At 37.1% G+C, this 18,211-nt stretch overlaps 1 protein-coding gene and 1 long non-coding RNA gene across 4 annotated transcripts in view; one reads left to right on the top strand and one right to left on the bottom strand.

Moving 5' to 3' along the window:
• Slc9b1 (solute carrier family 9 member B1) overlaps positions 1-18,211 on the top strand; it is a 75,424-nt gene that overhangs the window by 19,853 nt on the left and 37,360 nt on the right. The window lies entirely within an intron of this gene.
• The window catches only part of LOC141410854 (uncharacterized), a 34,864-nt gene continuing 26,049 nt past the window's right edge, over positions 9,397-18,211 (bottom strand). The window contains exons 2-3 of the long non-coding RNA XR_012435626.1: positions 10,139-10,313; positions 9,397-9,683 (exon numbers count right to left, since the gene is read on the bottom strand). This is a non-coding gene — a long non-coding RNA (uncharacterized lncRNA). The remainder of the gene's footprint in view (positions 9,684-10,138; positions 10,314-18,211) is intronic.

Raw genomic sequence — 18,211 nt, 5'->3', positions numbered from 1 at the left:
TGAAGGTATTTCAACATAAACAGAAAAGCAAGAGAAAAAAGCAGAAAAACTGGGCAAAATATTTAAGAACTATGGAACAATTATAAGGAGTATAGCATATGCAAATTGGGAATATCAGAAAGAGAAGAAAAACAAAAAGGGACAGGAAACATACTTGAAACAGTAATGACAGCCAATTTCCCTAAATTTATGTTAGATGCAAATCATAGATTCAGAAATATCAGAGAACACAAAACAGGAGAAATATATTTTAAAAAGAAAATGAGAAAGAAAAACCAAACCCAGGACTGGAGGTGCAACTCAAGTGGTAGAGAGCCTGCTTTGCAAGCTCAGAGCCCTGAGTTCAAGCCCCTCCCATACCCCTCCAGCCTCCCAACTACCGGCATCTCAGAATGTCGCATTCAAACTTCACAAACCAAAGATAAAGAAAAAAATCTTGAAAGAAGTCAGAGGACAATCCATACCTCTACAGGACCACAGGTAAAAATTATATCCAATTTCTCCTCAGAAGTGATGGAAGCAAAAACAGAGTGGACTGAAACATTTAAAATGGTGAGGTGAAAAAGACAGATCAGCCTTTGTCTATATGCTATGAAATTAACCTTCAAGAATGAAGGAGAAATACGTGCAAATATCATGCATTGATCTTGTCCATTCACCCTTCTTCTGCTCTCTTCTCTCTCTTCTCTCTTCTTCCTTCTGTAGTTCCTTGTACTTCTTCTACTTTCAGGTCTTCCCCCCAACAGTATTGAGATTTGAACTCAGGGCATTGCGCTTGCTGCAAGTGCTCTACCACTTGAGCCACACCTCCAGCCTTTTTTTGCTGTAGCTATTTTTTAAGTAGGGTCTTATATTCTTGCCCAAGACCAGCCTCAGGCTGCAATCCTCCTACCTAGAGCCTCTTGAGTAGGTGGGGCCATAGGTGTGAGCAACCATGTCTGGCTTATTGCTTGAGATGGGGGTCTCACTTACTTTTTGCCTGGACTGGCCTTGAACTGACGTCCTCCCAATCTCTATTTCCTGAGTAGGTGGGATTACAGTCGTGAGCCATCATGACAGCTGAAGCCTTCTGAGCGACTGATCTATACCATCAAGGTTTGCATAAATATATTCTATATGCTCACACAATGATGAGGTCACCTAACAATGAATTTCTCAGAAAATGGCCTTGTCCTTAAGCAGTGCACGACTGTGTAGGGTACTTTCTGTATACATGAAGTGATATAGTATTCTTGAAAGTAGATTTGGATTAGTTGTAAATGTATATTGCAAACTCTAGGATAACCTTTGTTTTTTAAAGTAAAAAAGAAGTATAATTGATATGCTAAGAGAAAATGAAAAATATAAAGTCCTCAGAACCACAAAAGGAAGAAAAATCATTGAAGACAAAAATAAGAGCAATGGTAGTGAATAGCAAACAGAAACAAACGTGGTAGATATTAATTCAACTACATCAACAATCATTTTAATCCTCAGTAATTTAAATGTGCTAGGTAACATACATACAGAAATTGTCAGGAGGGATTAAAAATAAGATTCATGTATATGAAGATTCACTGAAAACTGGAGTAACTTTTTTTGTTGTTTTTGGTAGTGCTGGGGCTTGAACTCAAGGCCTCACACTTGCTAGGCAAGCACACTGCCACTTAAACCACTCTGTCAGCCCCAGAATACCTTTTTAACACTCACAGTGCTCACAAACATGTAGAAAATGTTTTTCTTTTTTATCTTCCTGAAGGAATATTACATGATACATATTGATTAAGTAAGGGAATGGAGAAATATATACTGTGTTTTAAAAATATTTTTATTGTTTATTCATTTATTCATATGTGCATACATTGTTTGGGCCATCTCTGCTCCCTGCCCCCTACCCCCTCCCCTTCTCCTCTCACCCCCCTCGCTTGCAGGCAGAACCTGTTCTGCCCTCTTCTTCAATTTTGTTGAAGAGAAAACAAGAGGTAATAAGAAAGACATAGCATTTTTCCTAGTTTGAGATGAAGTTAGCTATACAGAGAGATTCCTAGCATTGCTTCCATGCACATGTATATTACAACCTGAATTGGTTCATCTCTACCAGACCACTTCACTACTTTCTGGTTCCCTTCCCATAGTGCCCTCTGTCAGTTTAAGATTACTTTATTTGCTCCTCTGCAGTGAGAACATCAAACACTTTCAAGTTTTAGATTTCTTTCCCCTGCCCTATTCCTCCTGTACACATGCTCCCCTTAGTGTGTGACCCATATCCAATAATATTACTGCAATTGTTTTACATCTATAATCCACATATGAGGGAGAACATATGAATTTTGGCCTTCTGAGCCTGGCTAATTTCACTTAAGATGATGTTCTCCAGTTTCATCCATTTACTTGCAAATAGCAAAATTTCATTCTTCTTTGTGGCTGAGTAAAATTCCATTGTGTATAACTACCACATTTTCTTAATCCATTCATCAGTAGTGGGGCATCTTGGCTGTTTCCATAGCTTGGCTATTGTGAATAGTGCCACAATAAACATTGGTGTGCAGGTGCCTTTGGAATAACCACAGTCGCATTCCTTTGGGTTTATCCCTAGGAATGATATTGCTGGATCATATGGCAGATCTATGTTTAGTTTCTTAAGAAGCCTCCATATTATTTCCCAAAGTGTTTATAATAGCTTACATTCCCACCTGCCAGTGTGTGAGGGTACCTTTTCCCCTGCATCCTCGCCAACATTTGTTGTTGGTGGTGTTTTTGATGATAGCTATTCTAACAGGAGTGAGGTGGAATCTCAGTGTGGTTTTTGATTTGCATTTCCTTTATGGCCAGGGATGGTGAGCATTTTTTCATTTGTTTTTTGGCCATTTGGACTTGTTCCTTTGAAAAAGTTGTTTACTTCAGTTGCCCACTTCTTTATTGGTTCATTGGTTTTTGGGGGAGTTTGGTTTTTTGAGCTCCCTATATATTCCGGTTATCAGTCCTTTGTCTGATGTATAGCCAGCGAATATTTTCTTCTACTCTGTGGGTGGTCTCTGCAGTTTAGAGAGCAGTTCTTTTGTTGTGCAGAAGCTTTTAAATTTCATGTTCCATTTGTCCATCCTTTCTCTTAGTTGCTGGGCTGCTGGAGTTCTACTGAGGAAGTCCTTGCTTATACCTATTGCTTCCAGAGTATTCCCTGATCTTTTCTATACTAACTTCAGAGTTTTAGGTCCTTAATCCACTTTGAGTTTATACTAGTACAGGGTGACAGGCATGGATCTAGTTTCAGTTTTCTGCAGGCAGATAACCACTTTTCCCAGCAACATTTGTTGAAGAGGTTGTCTATTCTCCATCATATGTTTTTGGCACCTTTGTCAAAAATAAGGTGGCCATAGCTGTGTGGATTCATATCCTGGTCCTCTATTCTGTTCCACTGTTCTTCATATCTGTTTTTGTACCAGTACCATGCTGTTTTTATTGCTATGTCTCTGTAATATAGTTTGAAGTCTGGTATTGTGATACCTCCATCATTGTTTTTTTTTGCTGAGTATTCGCGGTCTCTTGTGTTTCCAAATGAACTTTAGGATGATGAATGTCATTGGGATTTTGATGGGAATTGTGTGGAACAAGTAGATTGTTTTTGGTAGGATAGCCATTTTTATTATGTTGATTCTACCAATCCATGAGCACAGGAGATCTTTCCACCTTCTGTAGTCTTCCTTGATCTCTTTCTTCAGAGGTTTGTAGTTCTCCTTGTAGAGGTCATTCACATCCTTTATTAAGTTTACTCCTAGGTATTTGATTTTTTTAAAGGCTATTGTAAATGGAATTGTTTTCCTGTATTCTTTCTCAATTTGTTCATTGTTGGTGTATAGAAAGGCTACTTTTTTGTAAGTTGGTTTTATATCCTGCTGCATTGTGAATTGCTTATGATGCATAAGAGTTTTTGAGTAGAGTTTTTTGGATCTTTGAGGTACAGGATCATATCATCTGCACATAGGGATACTTTGACAGTTTCTACACCTATTTGTATCCCTTTTATTACTTCTTCTTGCCTTATTTCTCTGGCTAGGAATTCCAAGACTATATTGAATATGAGTGGGGAGAGTAGGCACCCTTGTCTAATTCCTGATTTTAGAGGAAATGGTTTCAGTTTTTCTCCATTAAGTACGATATTGGCTATAGGTTTGTCATATATAGCCTTTATAGTGTTAAGGTACATTCCTTCTATTCCTAGTTTTCTTAGAGCTTTTATCATGAAATGGTGTTGAATCTTGTCAAAGCCTTTTTTTTTCTGAGTTTATTGAGATGATCAAGTGGTTTTTGTCTTTGCTTCTATTAATGTGCTAGATTACATTGATTGAATTGTGTATGTTGAACCACCCCTGTATCCCTGGGATGAAGCCAACTTGGTCATGGTGAATGATCTTTCTGATATGTTGTTGGATTTTGTTTGCCATTATTTTATTGAAGATTTTTGCATCGATGTTCATTAAGGAGATTGGCCTATAGTTCTCCTTTTTGGAGGTGTCTTTGTCTGGTTTTGGGATAAGTGTAATACTGGCTTCATAAAATGAGTCAGGCAGTATTCCTTCCCTTTCTATTTCATGGAAAAGTTTAAGGATAGTTGGTATTAGTTCTTCTTTAAAGGTCTGATAGAATTCAGCAGAGAATCCATCAGGTCCTGGATTTTTCTTTTTTGGGAGACTCTTGATTGCTGCTTCAATTTCATTTTGTGTTATAGATCTATTCATGTAATTAAAATCCTCTTGATTCAGTTTTGGATGATCGTATGTATCTAGAAATCTGTCCAATTCTTTAAGATTTTCAAATTTATTTGAACATAGGTTCTCGAAGTAGTCTCTGATGATTTCCTGGACTTCCATGGTGTTTGTTATCTCCCCTTTTGCATTCCTGATTCTACTAATTTGGGTTTTTTCTCTCCTCATTTTAGTCAGGTTTGCCAGGGGTCTGTCGATCTTGTTTATTTTTTCAAAGAACCAACTTTTTGTTTCATTAATTCTTTGTATGGTTTTTTTTTTGTTTCTATTTTGTTGATTTCAGCTCTTATTTTTATTATTTCTCTCCTTCTATTTGTTTTGGGATTTGCTTGTTCTTGTTTTTCTAGGAGTTTAAGATGTATCATTAGGTCATTGATTTGGGATCTTTCAGTCTTTTTAATATATGCACTCATGGCTATAAACTTTCCTCTCAGGACTGCCTTTGCTGTGTCCCATAGGTTCTGGTAGGTTGTGTTTTCATTTTCATTGACTTCCAGGAACTTTTTAATTTCCTCTTTTATTTCATCAATGACCCGTTGTTCATTAAGCAATGAGTTATTCAGTTTCCAGCTGTTTGCATGCTTTTTGTCTTTACTTTTGTTGTTGAGTTCTAGTTTTATTGCATTGTGATCAGACAGAATGAATGGTATAATTTCTATTTTCTTATATTTGCTGAGGCTTGCTTTGTGCCCCAGGATATGATCTATTTTGGAGAAGGTTCCATGGGCTGCTGAGAAGAATGTATATTGTGTAGAAGTTGGATGAAATGTTCTGAAGACATCAAGTAGGTCCATTTGATCTATTGTATATTTTAGATCTAGGATTTCTTTATTGGTTTTTTGTTTGGATGACCTATCTATTGATGATAATGGGGTGTTAAAAGTCTCCCACAACCACTGTGTTGGAGTTAATATGTACTTTTAGGTCCTTCAGGGTATGTTTAATGAAATTGGGTGCATTGACATTGGATGCATATAGGTTGATAATTGTTATTTCCCTTTGGTCTATTTCCCCTTTTATTAGTATGGAATGTCCTTCTTTATCTCGTCTGATCAATGTAGGTTTGAAGTCTACTTTGTCAGAGATAAGTATTGCTACTCCTGCCTGTTTTCAGGGGCCATTGGCTTGGTAAATCTTCTTCTAGCCTTTCATCCTAAGCCTATGCTTATTTCTGTTGGTGAGATGGGTCTCCTGTAAGCAACAAATTGTTGGATCTTCCTTTTTAATCCATTTCGTCAAGCGGTACCTTTTGATGGGTGAATTAAGTCCGTTAACATTAAATGTTAGGACTGATTGGTATGTGGTGATTCCTGTCATTTAGTTGTCTTAGTTGTTTGAAGGTTTGAGTGTGTGTACCTAAGTTGAGGTTACTCTCTATTGTCTTGCTTTTTCTTTTCCTGTGGTTTGGTGCTGCCTGTCTTTTCATGGTTAAGTTGGGTTTCACTTTCTGTGTGCAGAATCCCTTGAAGAATCCTTTGTAGTGGTGGCTTTGTGGTCACATATTGTTTTAGTTTCTGCTTATCATGAAAGACTTTTATTGCTCCATCTATTTTGAATGATAGTTTTGCTGGGTAGAATATCCTGTGGTTGAAGTTATTTTCATTCAGTGCCCGGAAGATCTCACCCACGCTCTTCTTGCTTTTAATGTTTCTGTTGAGAAGTCTGCTGTGATTTTGATGGGTTTACTTTTGTATGTTATTTGTTTTTTCTCTCTTACAGCCTTCAGTATTCTTTCTTGGGTCTCTGTATTTGTTGTTTTAATGATAATATGCCGTGGGGTAGATCTATTTTGGTCTGGTCTGTTTGGTGTTCTGGGGGCCTCTTGTATCTGTATGGGAATAGATTTCTCTAGACTTGGGAAGTTTTCTTCCCAAAAATATATTTTGTTGAATATATTATGCATTCCCTTTGCTTGCACCTCTTCTCCTTCTTCAATGCCCATGATTCTCAGGTTTGGTCTTTTGGTGGAGTCGGTGAGTTCTTGCATGTTCTTTTCACAGGTCTTGAGTTGTTTAAGTAATAGTTCTTTGGTTTTTCCTTTAATTACCATTTCATCTTTGAGTTCTGATGTTCTGTCTTCTGTTTGTTCTATTCTGCTGGATTGGCCTTCCATTTTGTTTTGCAGTTCTCTTTCATTCTTTTTTCTGAGGTTTTTCATATCCTGGGTGGTTTCCTCTTTAATGTTGTCTATTTTTGTCCTGAGTTCATTTATCTTTTTATTAATCGTGTTCTTTGTTTCACTTTGGTGTTTATACAGTGCTTGTATGGTTTCCTTTATTTCTTCTTTTGCTTTTTCAAATTCTCTATTTTTGTTGTCTTGGAATTTCTTGAGTGTCTCCTGTACATTTTAGTTGACCATATCCAGAATCATCTCTATAAAATTCTCATTGATTACCTGTAGTATTTCTTCTTTTAGATTATTCTTGTGGGCTTCATTGGGTTCTTGGCATAGTTTATTTTCATTTTGTTGGAGTCTGGATTTGTGTATCTGTTTTCTTCATTTCCCTCTGGTTCCTGTACTAATATTTTGCTGTGAGGAAACTGGTTTCCCTGTTTTTTCTGTCTTCCTGTCATTGACCTTGGTGTTGTTATTGTCCCTGTACTGTGTGTAATTAAGTATTTTCTAGCTTATAATAATAACACTGATGATATTTAGAATGGAAGGATGAGAGGAGATGGAAAGCAAAGAAGTCAAAGAAAAAGGGAAAAACAAACAAGTAGAGAAAAACAAAACAAGAAACAAAAAAGTTTCAAAGATATAAACAGGGAGAGATAGTGTACTAATCAACAGTAAGCTGATCAGGCATTAGAGAGACAGAGAGAGGATTGTACAAAATAAATAAAAATAGAAAATAAAAAATAAAAAATGAATAAAAAAATTTAAAAAAAGAAAGAAAAATCTCCAAGTTCAGATGCAATAAAGTTTCAGTCTTAATGATTTTGGTGTTCGTCCCTCAGCCTCCAATCTTGGAGATGGTGTCTCAGAAGTAGTTCTGTCGTCTCATCAAAGGGAGAAAAAACCAAACCAAGCAAAACAAAACAACACAAAACAAAAAAAACACCATAAAGTGTCCCAAGTTCAAATGCAATACAGTTTCAGTAAGTTTTTCAGCATATAGGTATAGTTCGCTTGTTGTCTCATCAAAGGAAGGGAGAGTGGCTTGCCTACCCACTACTGTCAGCCTGCTGTTGTTGGAGGCTTTATTTATGCAGATGTCAGGAGTGAGCTTAACACTCACCTGGCCCTGCAGGCTTTGTTTACTTAGAGTTCTCCTATGTGCAACCTCCACTGTTACAGCTTTCCCCTTTCCAAGCACACTGGGGGAGGTGACGCTACACTGCTTTCTCAGGCCAGCGTGTTTACTTACAGTTCACGTGGGTGGTGGGCCTTCCCCCCTCTCCTGTGGAGTTTTCCTCCCACCGCCACTTTTACAAGCTTTCCCACTCCTGGTTGCTGGGCATGTGCCACTGCTCCTGCCTTCTCCAGCCAGCTTCTTTATTTAGAGTTCTGGGAGGGATTTCCCCTCCCCCCACTTTGGCGCTCAGGGCACCCCGCCCTCTTTGCTACGTGTCTTTTTTGTTGTTATTGCTTACTATTCAGGGTTTTTTTCTTTTTTCCCTGGGTGGGGGTCAGTCTGTCCAGGGGGCTATGCTGATCTGACCCAGGATTGTCTGTGGAGTACCGTGTGCCGCTTATCTCACCTTGTGGTCTGCCATCTTCCCAAGCGGTCTGGGAGCTGGCGTCTGGCAGCCCGGGGGCCCTCCTGGTTTCTCTGTTTAACGTGAAGTGGAGATGCTATGCGCAGGCTGGAGGTGTGGAGGAGTCAAAGTTTTGCCTCTTCTTGGTGATTTTTCCTGTAAGGTGTATCTCCAGTGTCTCTCCAAGATTTTACTTTAGTAGGCACGCTTTCTGCTTCCTCCCTCTAGCTGCCATCTTGGAATCCTCACCCTGTATTATTTTTTTGAGGAGAATGGTTTCCATCCCTTACTTCTTCCCATTGCTCCACTTGGTACTGTGCAACTATGTTTTTGATAGGCTAGTTGGTTTTAGTTGCCTGTTTTCTTTCCCTTGATTTAATTTTTGAGTTGCGGCTGTCTTGGTTGTTAGCTAGGTTGGTGTGCTATTTCTGTCCCTGGTTTGGAGATGTAATTTAGCAACAACTAATTCACAGGCTCAATACCCGACCAGATGTTTATATATTATGCAGAAGACCCCTTGATAGTAATATCTATAAACAGTGGGAGTTGGAGGTTGGAGGGGTTAACATTTGTTAGGCTAGCTACAGAAATTTGGAGAATTGGTTAGAGTGGTACTAAAAGGGGAGGCAGGAAGTGGGGTGGGTGAGTGAGGGAAGCAGTGTGGAGGCATCTGGGTTTTGTGGCCCTTGTGCATGTTTGGGTGTATTTCGGTTGTAGTGTAGGGTGCTTGTGTCAGAGATTGCAGGGGGTTGGATATATGTAAAGTTGGCATGGTAGGTTGGTCAGCAGGTGGTGAGTGTGTAGGAAGGAGGGGTAGTCTGGTGACAGGTTGGAGGAGAATGGGGATGAAGGTGAAGATGGGGGAGAGAGTGGATGAGAAGGGGCAGAAAGAGTAGTTCAGAAGGAGAGCAGTGGATTTTTGCACAGGAGAAGGAGGGAGAGTGAAGGGGGTGAGAGTAGGGATGAGAAGATAGTGATGATAAAGTTAATAGTACAGAAAGAAAAAAAGAAAATAAGAATAAAAATAAAAGACCCACAATAATATAACAAACAAACAAACAAAAAACAGGGAGAAAAACAATTTTAAAAAACCTACCAGGTTCAGGAACAGTAGAATTTCAGTCTTAGTTTAAGTTCTGGAGTTACTCCTCCAGCATCCAGTTCTAGTATTGGCATACAAGCAGAAGCTCTGATGTCGTTTTATCAGATGATTGGCTTGTGAGTAGTGTTTTGTTCTTTTGTCTAGCAGTTTAATTGAAAATTTGAGGTACAGTAGGTTTGCCAGATTATGCAGGGTGGTCAGAGCTATTGTTTTCCCCAGCTGACAGCTGTGTTATCCTTCAACAGCAGCTGTTTGGTCAGGTCCTCCCCCAGTGAGGTGGGACAGTTCAATTTTGAATGCTGTCTTCTGGTTCAGGAGATCAGCTCTGAGATCCACTACCTGTCCTGCTTTGAAGATGGCTTATCGCTGTTTGTTTACTGAGAGTTCAGCACTGGGAGTTTAGTTCTTTGCCCCACCCCCCTTCTGTTTGGCAGTTTCAACATGCCACCCACCCCCACTGTTATCTGTGCTAGATTACAGTTCACTGTTTGTTTTTCACTGTTGTTGGAGGGGGACAATCAGTCTGCCCAGGGGCTGTGCTGGTTTATGTTCCCAGGGGTGAATAGGGGATTCCTGCATGGTGTGCAGTGCTCACCTGTTTGTTCTGTCAACTGATGCACAGGCAGGATTGGAGCCAGCAGTGGTGGCAGTGGCAGTAGTGATGAGAAATGGAACCAGATTTTCTCAGTGTAGTGTGGCATAGGGAGGCTTTCCACAGTCTTGGGGTTCAGGATGTTGAAAGCTTGATTCTGGTTGATGCTTTATTTCCACTTGATGGAGGAAGGAGAAAAGAAAGAAGGAAAAAAGAAAAAAAAATTGCTGTGGGAGAGGAGGGTTTCCCCAGGGCTGGACCCGCCTTGCTTGCTGTGTCATGGGTCACAGCTGTTAGGTGTAATTAATGGCTGGTTTGAGGGTCGGTCTTTAAATTTTTTCCTGTACCTAATGTGATGGCAGTTATTATTTTGGCTAGAAGCTGTCAGAATTACCCAAATGTGGCTCCAACATCTCAGGAAAGTTTTTGGAGTCATGGAGCTTAGGCTTTCTGCTTCCATACCCTAGTCACCACCTTGGATCCCCTAAATATATACTATCTTAAAACTAATAAAAAGAAAGAAGTATCTATATTAACTTAAGACAGAGCATACTTATGAATGATGGAAATTGTCAGGGATAAGGAAGAGCATTGTATAATGTATTATAAGAGAATGTCAAAATACCTGAGTAAAAAAATGATAAAACTTTGAGAAATAGATTAATCCACTTTTCTAGGTGAACACTTCAACATCCCCCTATTGGAGGGAGAAATTCAGGAAAGTTAAACTCAACATCACCATCAATCAACTGTATGTGACTAATATCTACAGACAATTCAGTCTAACATCAGAATACACATTGTGCTCAAGTTCATATGCCACATTTAGTGAGACAGGCCATATTCTACATCATAAAAGCTACACTGACAAATTTAAAAGAATAAAAATTATAAATGTGTGTTTCAGACTACAATGGATTTTACCAGAAATCAGTAACAGAAAGGAGTTGGAAATTCCCAAAATACTTGAAGATTAGGCAACACATCCAAAAATAATACTTGATCAAGAAGAAGTCCCAAGAAAAATTTAAAAGCACTTTGAACTAAATGAAATGAAAATACAGTTTATCAAAATATGTAGGATACAGCAAAGGTAATGCATAGAGGGAAATTTATAGCACAAGTCATGTATTAGGAAAAAAATCTAAAATTATTAAACTAAGCTTCCAACTTAGAAGTCAGAAGACCCAACCAATTTAAATGCAAGATAAGCAGAAGAAAATGAATAATAAAAAATAAAGCAGAAATCAGTGAAATTAAAAGCAGGATAGCCAGGCATAGTGGTGTACATCTGTAATCCCAGCTACTTGGAGGCAAAGGTAGGAAGATTTCAAATTCAAGGCAAGCTGAGGCAGCATAGCAAGACCCCATTTCAAATAAAAAAAAATCAAGATGTATCTAGGGCTGGGGATGTAGCTCAGTGGTAGAGTAATTGCTTAACATGCTCAAAGCCCCAGCACTGCTAAAATAAGCAAACAAAATACCATTTATTTTGGCACCACAAAAAAATGAAGTTCTTTCATATAAATCTAACAAATTATGTGCAATATCTATAAGAGGAAAGCTACAAAATACTGATGAAAGAAATAAAAAAACTAAATAAGTAGAGATACTCCATGTTTGTGAAAGATGCAGTATTGTCAGATCTCAGTTCTTTATATCTTGATTACATGCAACTGCAATTAAAACTCCAGCAGTTTATTTTGTGAATGTTAACAACCTGCTTCTAAAGTTTATATAAGTAGGCAAAAGACCTAATATATTCAATTCACATTGAAAGAGAAATAATAAAGTCATAGAACTGACATTACTGATTTCAATACTTACTATGAAGCTACATAATCAATACAGTGTGATTTGGTGAAAAACTGAACAAATGGATCACTACAGCAGAATATACATAGGTCCATGTATGTATAGTCAATTGATCTTTGACAGAAGACTTAAGGCAATACAATAGAGCAAAGATAGTCTTTTCTGCAAATGTTGCTGGAAGAAGTGGATGTCCACATGCAAAAAAACCCAAACAATCTAAACATAGACTTTTCACAAATACAAAACTGAAAATGGAGCTTAGATAAGTTTTATAGTTTTGTGTAATTTACGAAACTGTAAAACACACAGAAGGTCACAAGGGAGAAAGTCTAATTGACACTGGGTGTACATTGTTAGACTTCTTAAATTTTTTATTTTTTTACAGATGCTCCTACTTGATATAGCAGTGACTTTTTAAATCCAACATCAAAAGTTGGATCAAAAGTTTTTCTATGAAAAAAAGTAACTTATAAGGTGGACTTTAGCATTAAAAATTGCTATGAAAAAAGTAACTTATAAGGTGGACTTTAGCATTAAAAATTTTTGCTCTGTAGGATACACTTTTAAGAGAATGAAAAGACAAGCCACAGACTGGGAGAAAAATATTTCCAAAAGACATGTCTGATAAAACTTAATTCTCACCAATAAGAAGACAAACAACCCAAAGATAAAACCCTGAAACAGGCACCTCACAAAATAAAAGATACAGGTGAAAAGTGAGCATGTGGAAAGATGCTTAACATCAAATGCCTTTAGGGTATTACAAATTTAAACAGTAATGAAAGACCACCATACACCTTCTAGAATAGATGAATCCTAAAACACTGGCACCAAATGTTGATGAGGATGTGGAGTAACAGGAACTCTCATTTATGACTGATGGGAGTGCAAAATGGTACAGTTCCTATAGAAGACAGTTTGGCTGTTTCTTACAAAAATAAACATACCCTCATCATACAATCATCATATTTACCTAAATGAGCCAAAAACTTATTCATACAAAAACCTGCAAGCAGTTGTTTATAGCAGCCTTATTCATAATTGCCAAAACTTAGACTCTATCAAAATGTTCTTCATTAGGTGAGTGGATAAATAAATGATGGTACATCAAGACAGTGAAATATGTTCAACACAAAAAACAAATAAACTTCCAAGCCTCGAAATGACATGAAGAAAACATAAATGCATATTGCCAAGTGAAAGAAACTAATCTGCAATGGCTACATTGTTTGTGATTCCAACTATATGATATTCTGAGAAGAGCACAACTATGGACATGGTAAAAACTTCAGGGATTGGGTGCTGGAGACACATAGAGCACAGAGGACTTTTAGGGCTGTAAGACTACTTTGTATGATAGTATAATAGTGGATGCCTATCATTGTACATTGGTTGAAACCAACAGACTATACAAAACCAACAGTAAGCCTTATGGACTATAGGTGATAATGAAGCATCAGTTGTGTCAGATTGTGTCCGATGACCATTCTGACCCAGATATTGATAGTAGTAGAGATGGACATGCATGGGAGCAGGGATATATGGGATCTCTTTCTGCTCAAATTTGCTGTGAACCTAAAGCAATCTAAAATATAAAGTTTATTTTAAAAATAATATTTTAATATCCCCATTCGTTCTGGGTTTTAGTTAGTAAAGAAGAGGAACCAAATGGGGATAAACAAAGTTTTATTAGTTGAACTTTTGCTCTGCCACGTGTTCTATCGACCCTCCATTCTTATCTGGCACACCCATCAGAGGCCTAAAACAAATGAGTTTATCTGATCATGGACTAGAATTTCTAAAACTACGAGCCAAAACAAACCCTTTTTCTTTATAAATGGATTAACTCAAATTTTTGTTATAGTATAATAGAAAACTTATTAACACAGCCTTTAGTTGTATACTATCTCAAAGCCCAGAGAGTCTTTTGATTTCCATTTTCAGAGGGATTTGTTTTGTAGCTCCCTTCCTCACCTGTTTTCATCTTTCAACCTAATCCTATCTGCTTTCACCTTTCAGATCAGTATGATATCCACTCTCTCCTATTCAATTTTCCTCATGATATGTTTATTCCTTTTTGCATTTCTATCATTTTTTTAGTGAGTCATGTGTGTCCTGTCTGCCATCTGGAGATATTACTTGAAGTACTATTATTATTCTGTTATTTCCCCTTCACCCTTCTCATCTTTTTTATCTAATCAAAGTTCATTGATTTAAAGGCAATGCTTGTTTATTCAAATAAATATCTAACTAGTAAAATTCCATGAAATATGATTAAATAGGAGAAATATGTACGGCATAAAAATGTTTTATAGCATTGTTAGCAGAAAGATGTTAGGAAGACTATAAACCAGGGGATTTTCACAGGGCCTCAGGAATTTTCTACCAAAGTAGCTTCCTCTTCACTTATATTGTGGTTAATTGTCTATTTGGACAATGGGAGAATGGGAGCTAGAAAACTATAACTTGTGGATCAGTCCCAACCTTTAGCCTGTTGTGAAAAGTTTTATTGTGTTATAATAATTAAGTTGAGTACTTAGAGACCACATGGCTCACAATGCCAAAAAATATCTACTATAGCAACCTTTACTGAAAAAAAAAATTCACCAACCTTTTCCTTAGAAAATCATTCCTACATTATGCCCTTTCTTCTTTCTCTTCTCTGTAATTTCTTAGGTATCCTTTGGGTCCACTTTTCCTATTGCCCCAAATAAAGCCTAAGTGGAGCCCATCAAATCAGAGAATCTTTGGATCATTAAGAAAACTCTTGAAATCTATCTTTTTCTACTACCTTACCCAAGAATGTAGTAACTAAACTTGTTCCATATACTCCCATTTTTAAAAATAGCAAACAAGGCTTATTATAGAACATTTTAAGCATTTTTCTTTTTATAATGTAAAAATATTCTATATTTTCAAATGTAATGAAATATTTTTATTTTCCTTGATGGAATAGGTTTTTGGTAGATCACTGTAAAGCAATACTACTCTGTAAGTAAATAATTATTTTTAAAAGAATAGAAAATACAGGAACAAATTGTATTTTTTGGTACAGGATCTCCCTCTGTTGGCAGGCTTTTCTTAAATCAAGAGATGAAGTAAGAAAATATTTTTATTTAGCATAATTATTAAAATACTTGGATGTATGTCTAACAGTGAAATTGTTGCTCTACACAATAGAAGTTTTAAAGTACTATATACTCTTTATTTTTAATGAGCTATTTTAAGTAAAAAATATATAGAATAACATAATAAGAATACATACATACATCTAGACTTTACTAAAAAATATTTTGTTTTACTATCTATGATGACCTATAATCATTATAGATATTCATAAAGTCTCCTGTGTACTCTTGCCCAATTCCATTTCCCTTCTCTTCCTGGAGGTACCTGCTATAAAGATAAAACAAAAATTAATGAGCAGTTTTCACATGTAGGTATCAGTATAATATGTAGGTCATAACTTTAAACCTACAAAAGTTGGAAAACTGGCTTCAGCTTCAGAAAAATGAAATCAGTAATGTTAAAAATTATCCAAACATGGAATGGCTATTTGCTTGACTTCTCAAAAAGGCAGTTTTTGTTTTATTGATTTTCTGTAATGTTTTCCTTTTTTTGTAGTTGATTGTTTTCTGCTATGATCTTTACATCTTTTCATTTGGTTTATTCATCTTTTCCTACTTTCTTTTTTTTTTATTATTATTCATATGTGCATACAAGGCTTGGGTCATTTCTCCCCCCTGCCCCCACCCCCTCCCTTACCACCCACTCCACCCCTTCCCTCTCCCCCCAACCCCTCAATACCCATCAGAAACTATTTTGCCCTTATTTCTAATTTCGTTGCAGAGAGACTATAAGCTATAATAGGAAGGAACAAGGGTTTTTGCTGGTTGAGATAAGGATAGCTATACAGGGCTATCACATTGATTTCCTGTGCATGTGTGTTACCTTCTAGGTTAATTCTTTTTGATCTCACCTTTTCTCTAGTTCCTGGTCCCCTTTTCCTATTGGCCTCAGTTGCTTTTAAGGTATCTGCTTTAGTTTCTCTGTGTTAAGGGCAACAAATGCTAGCTAATTTTTTAGGTGTCTTACCTAACCTCACCCCTCCCTTGTGTGCTCTCGCTTTTATCATGTGCTCAAAGTCCAATCCCATTGTTGTGTTTGCCCTTGATCTAATGTCCACATATGAGGGAAAACATACGATTTTTGGTCTTTTGGGCCAGGCTAACCTCACTCAGAATGATGTTCTCCAATTCCATCCATTTACCAGCGAATGATAGCATTTCATTCTTCTTCATGGTTGCATAAAATTCCATTGTGTATAGATACCACATTTTCTTAATCCATTCATCAGTGGTGGGGCATCTTGGCTGTTTCCATAACTTGGCTATTGTGAAAAGTGCTGCAATAAACATGGATGTGCAGGTGCCTCTGGAGTAACCTGTGTCACAGTCTTTTGGGTATATTCCCAAGAGTGGTATTGCTGGATCAAATGGTAGATCAATGTCTAGCTTTTTAAGTAGCCTCCAAATTTTTTTCCAGAGTGGTTGTACTAGTTTACATTACCACCAACAGTGTAAGAGGGTTCCTTTTTCCCCACATCCTCGCCAACACCTGTTGTTGGTGGTGTTGCTGATGATGGCTATTCTAACAGTGGTGAGGTGGAATCTTAGCGTGGTTTTAATTTGCATTTCCTTTATTGCTAGAGATGGTGAGCATTTTTTCATGTGTTTTCTGGCCATTTGAATTTCTTCTTTTGAGAAAGTTCTGTTTAGTTCACTTACCCATTTCTTTATTGATTCATTAGTTTTGGGAGAATTTAGTTTTTTAAGTTCCCTATATATTCTGGTTATCAGTCCTTTGTCTGATGTATAGTTGGCAAATATTTTCTCCCACTCTGTGGGCGTTCTCTTCAGTTTAGAGACCATTTCTTTTGATGAACAGAAGCTTTTTAGCTTTATGAGGTCCCATTTATCTATGCTATCTCTTAGTTGCTGTGCTGCTGGGGTTCCATTGAGAAAGTTCTTACCTATACCTACTAACTCCAGAGTATTTCCTACTCTTTCCTGTATCAACTTTGGAGTTTGGGGTCTGATATTAAGATCCTTGATCCATTTTGAGTTAATCTTGGTATAGGGTGATATACATGGATCTAGTTTCAGTTTTTTGCAGACTGCTAACCAGTTATCCCAGCAGTTTTTGTTGAAGAGGCTGCTATTTCTCCATCGTATATTTTTAGCTCCTTTGTCAAAGACAAGTTGATTATAGTTGTGTGGCTTCATATCTGGGTCCTCTATTCTGTTCCACTGGTCTTCATGTCTGTTTTTGTGCCAGTACCATGCTGTTTTTATTGCTACTGCTTTGTAGTATAGTTTGAAGTCAGGTATTGTGATACCTCCTGCATTGTTCTTTTGACTGAGTATTGCCTTGGCTATTCCTGGCTTCCTGTGTTTCCATATAAATTTCACGGTAGATTTTTCGATCTCTTTAATGAATGTCATTGGAATTTTGATGGAAATTGCATTAAACATGTAGATTACTTTTGGGAGTATCGACATTTTTACTATGTTGATCCTACCAATCCATGAGCATGGGAGATCTCTCCACTTTCTATAGTCTTCCTCAATCTCTTTCTTCAGAAGTGTATAGTTTTCATTGTAGAGGTCTTTCACATCTTTTGTTAGGTTTACACCTAGGTATTTGATTTTGTTTGAGGCTATTGTAAATGGAATTGTTTTCATACATTCTTTTTCCGTTTGCTCATTGTTAGTGTATAGAAATGCTAATGATTTTTCTATGTTGATTTTATATCCTGCTACCTTGCTATAGCTATTGATGATGTCTACAAGCTTCTGAGTAAAGTTTTTTGGGTCTTTAAGGTATAGGATCATGTCGTCTGCAAATAGGGATATTTTGACAGTTTCTTTACCTATTTGTATTCCTTTTATTCCTTCTTCTTGCCTAATTGCTCTGGCTAGGAATTCCAGTACTATATTGAATAGGAGTAGAGATAGTGGGCATCCTTGTCTGGTTCCTGATTTTAGAGGGAATGGTTTCAGTTTTTCTCCATTAAGTATAATGCTGGCTGTAGATTTGTCATATATAGCTTTTATAATGTTGAGATACTTTCCTTCTATTCCTAGTTTTCTTAGAGCTTTTATCATGAAATAGTGTTGGATCTTATCAAAGGCTTTTTCTTGCATCTATTGAGATAATCAAGTGGTTTTTGTCTTTGCTTCTGTTAATGTGGTTTATTAC

This window comes from Castor canadensis, chromosome 9 (assembly GCF_047511655.1).
Source record: "Castor canadensis chromosome 9, mCasCan1.hap1v2, whole genome shotgun sequence".
NCBI classification, from domain to species: Eukaryota; Metazoa; Chordata; class Mammalia; order Rodentia; family Castoridae; genus Castor; species Castor canadensis.
The sequence above is the reverse complement of the archived record's forward strand: the minus strand, read 5'-3'. Positions and strand labels throughout refer to the sequence as shown.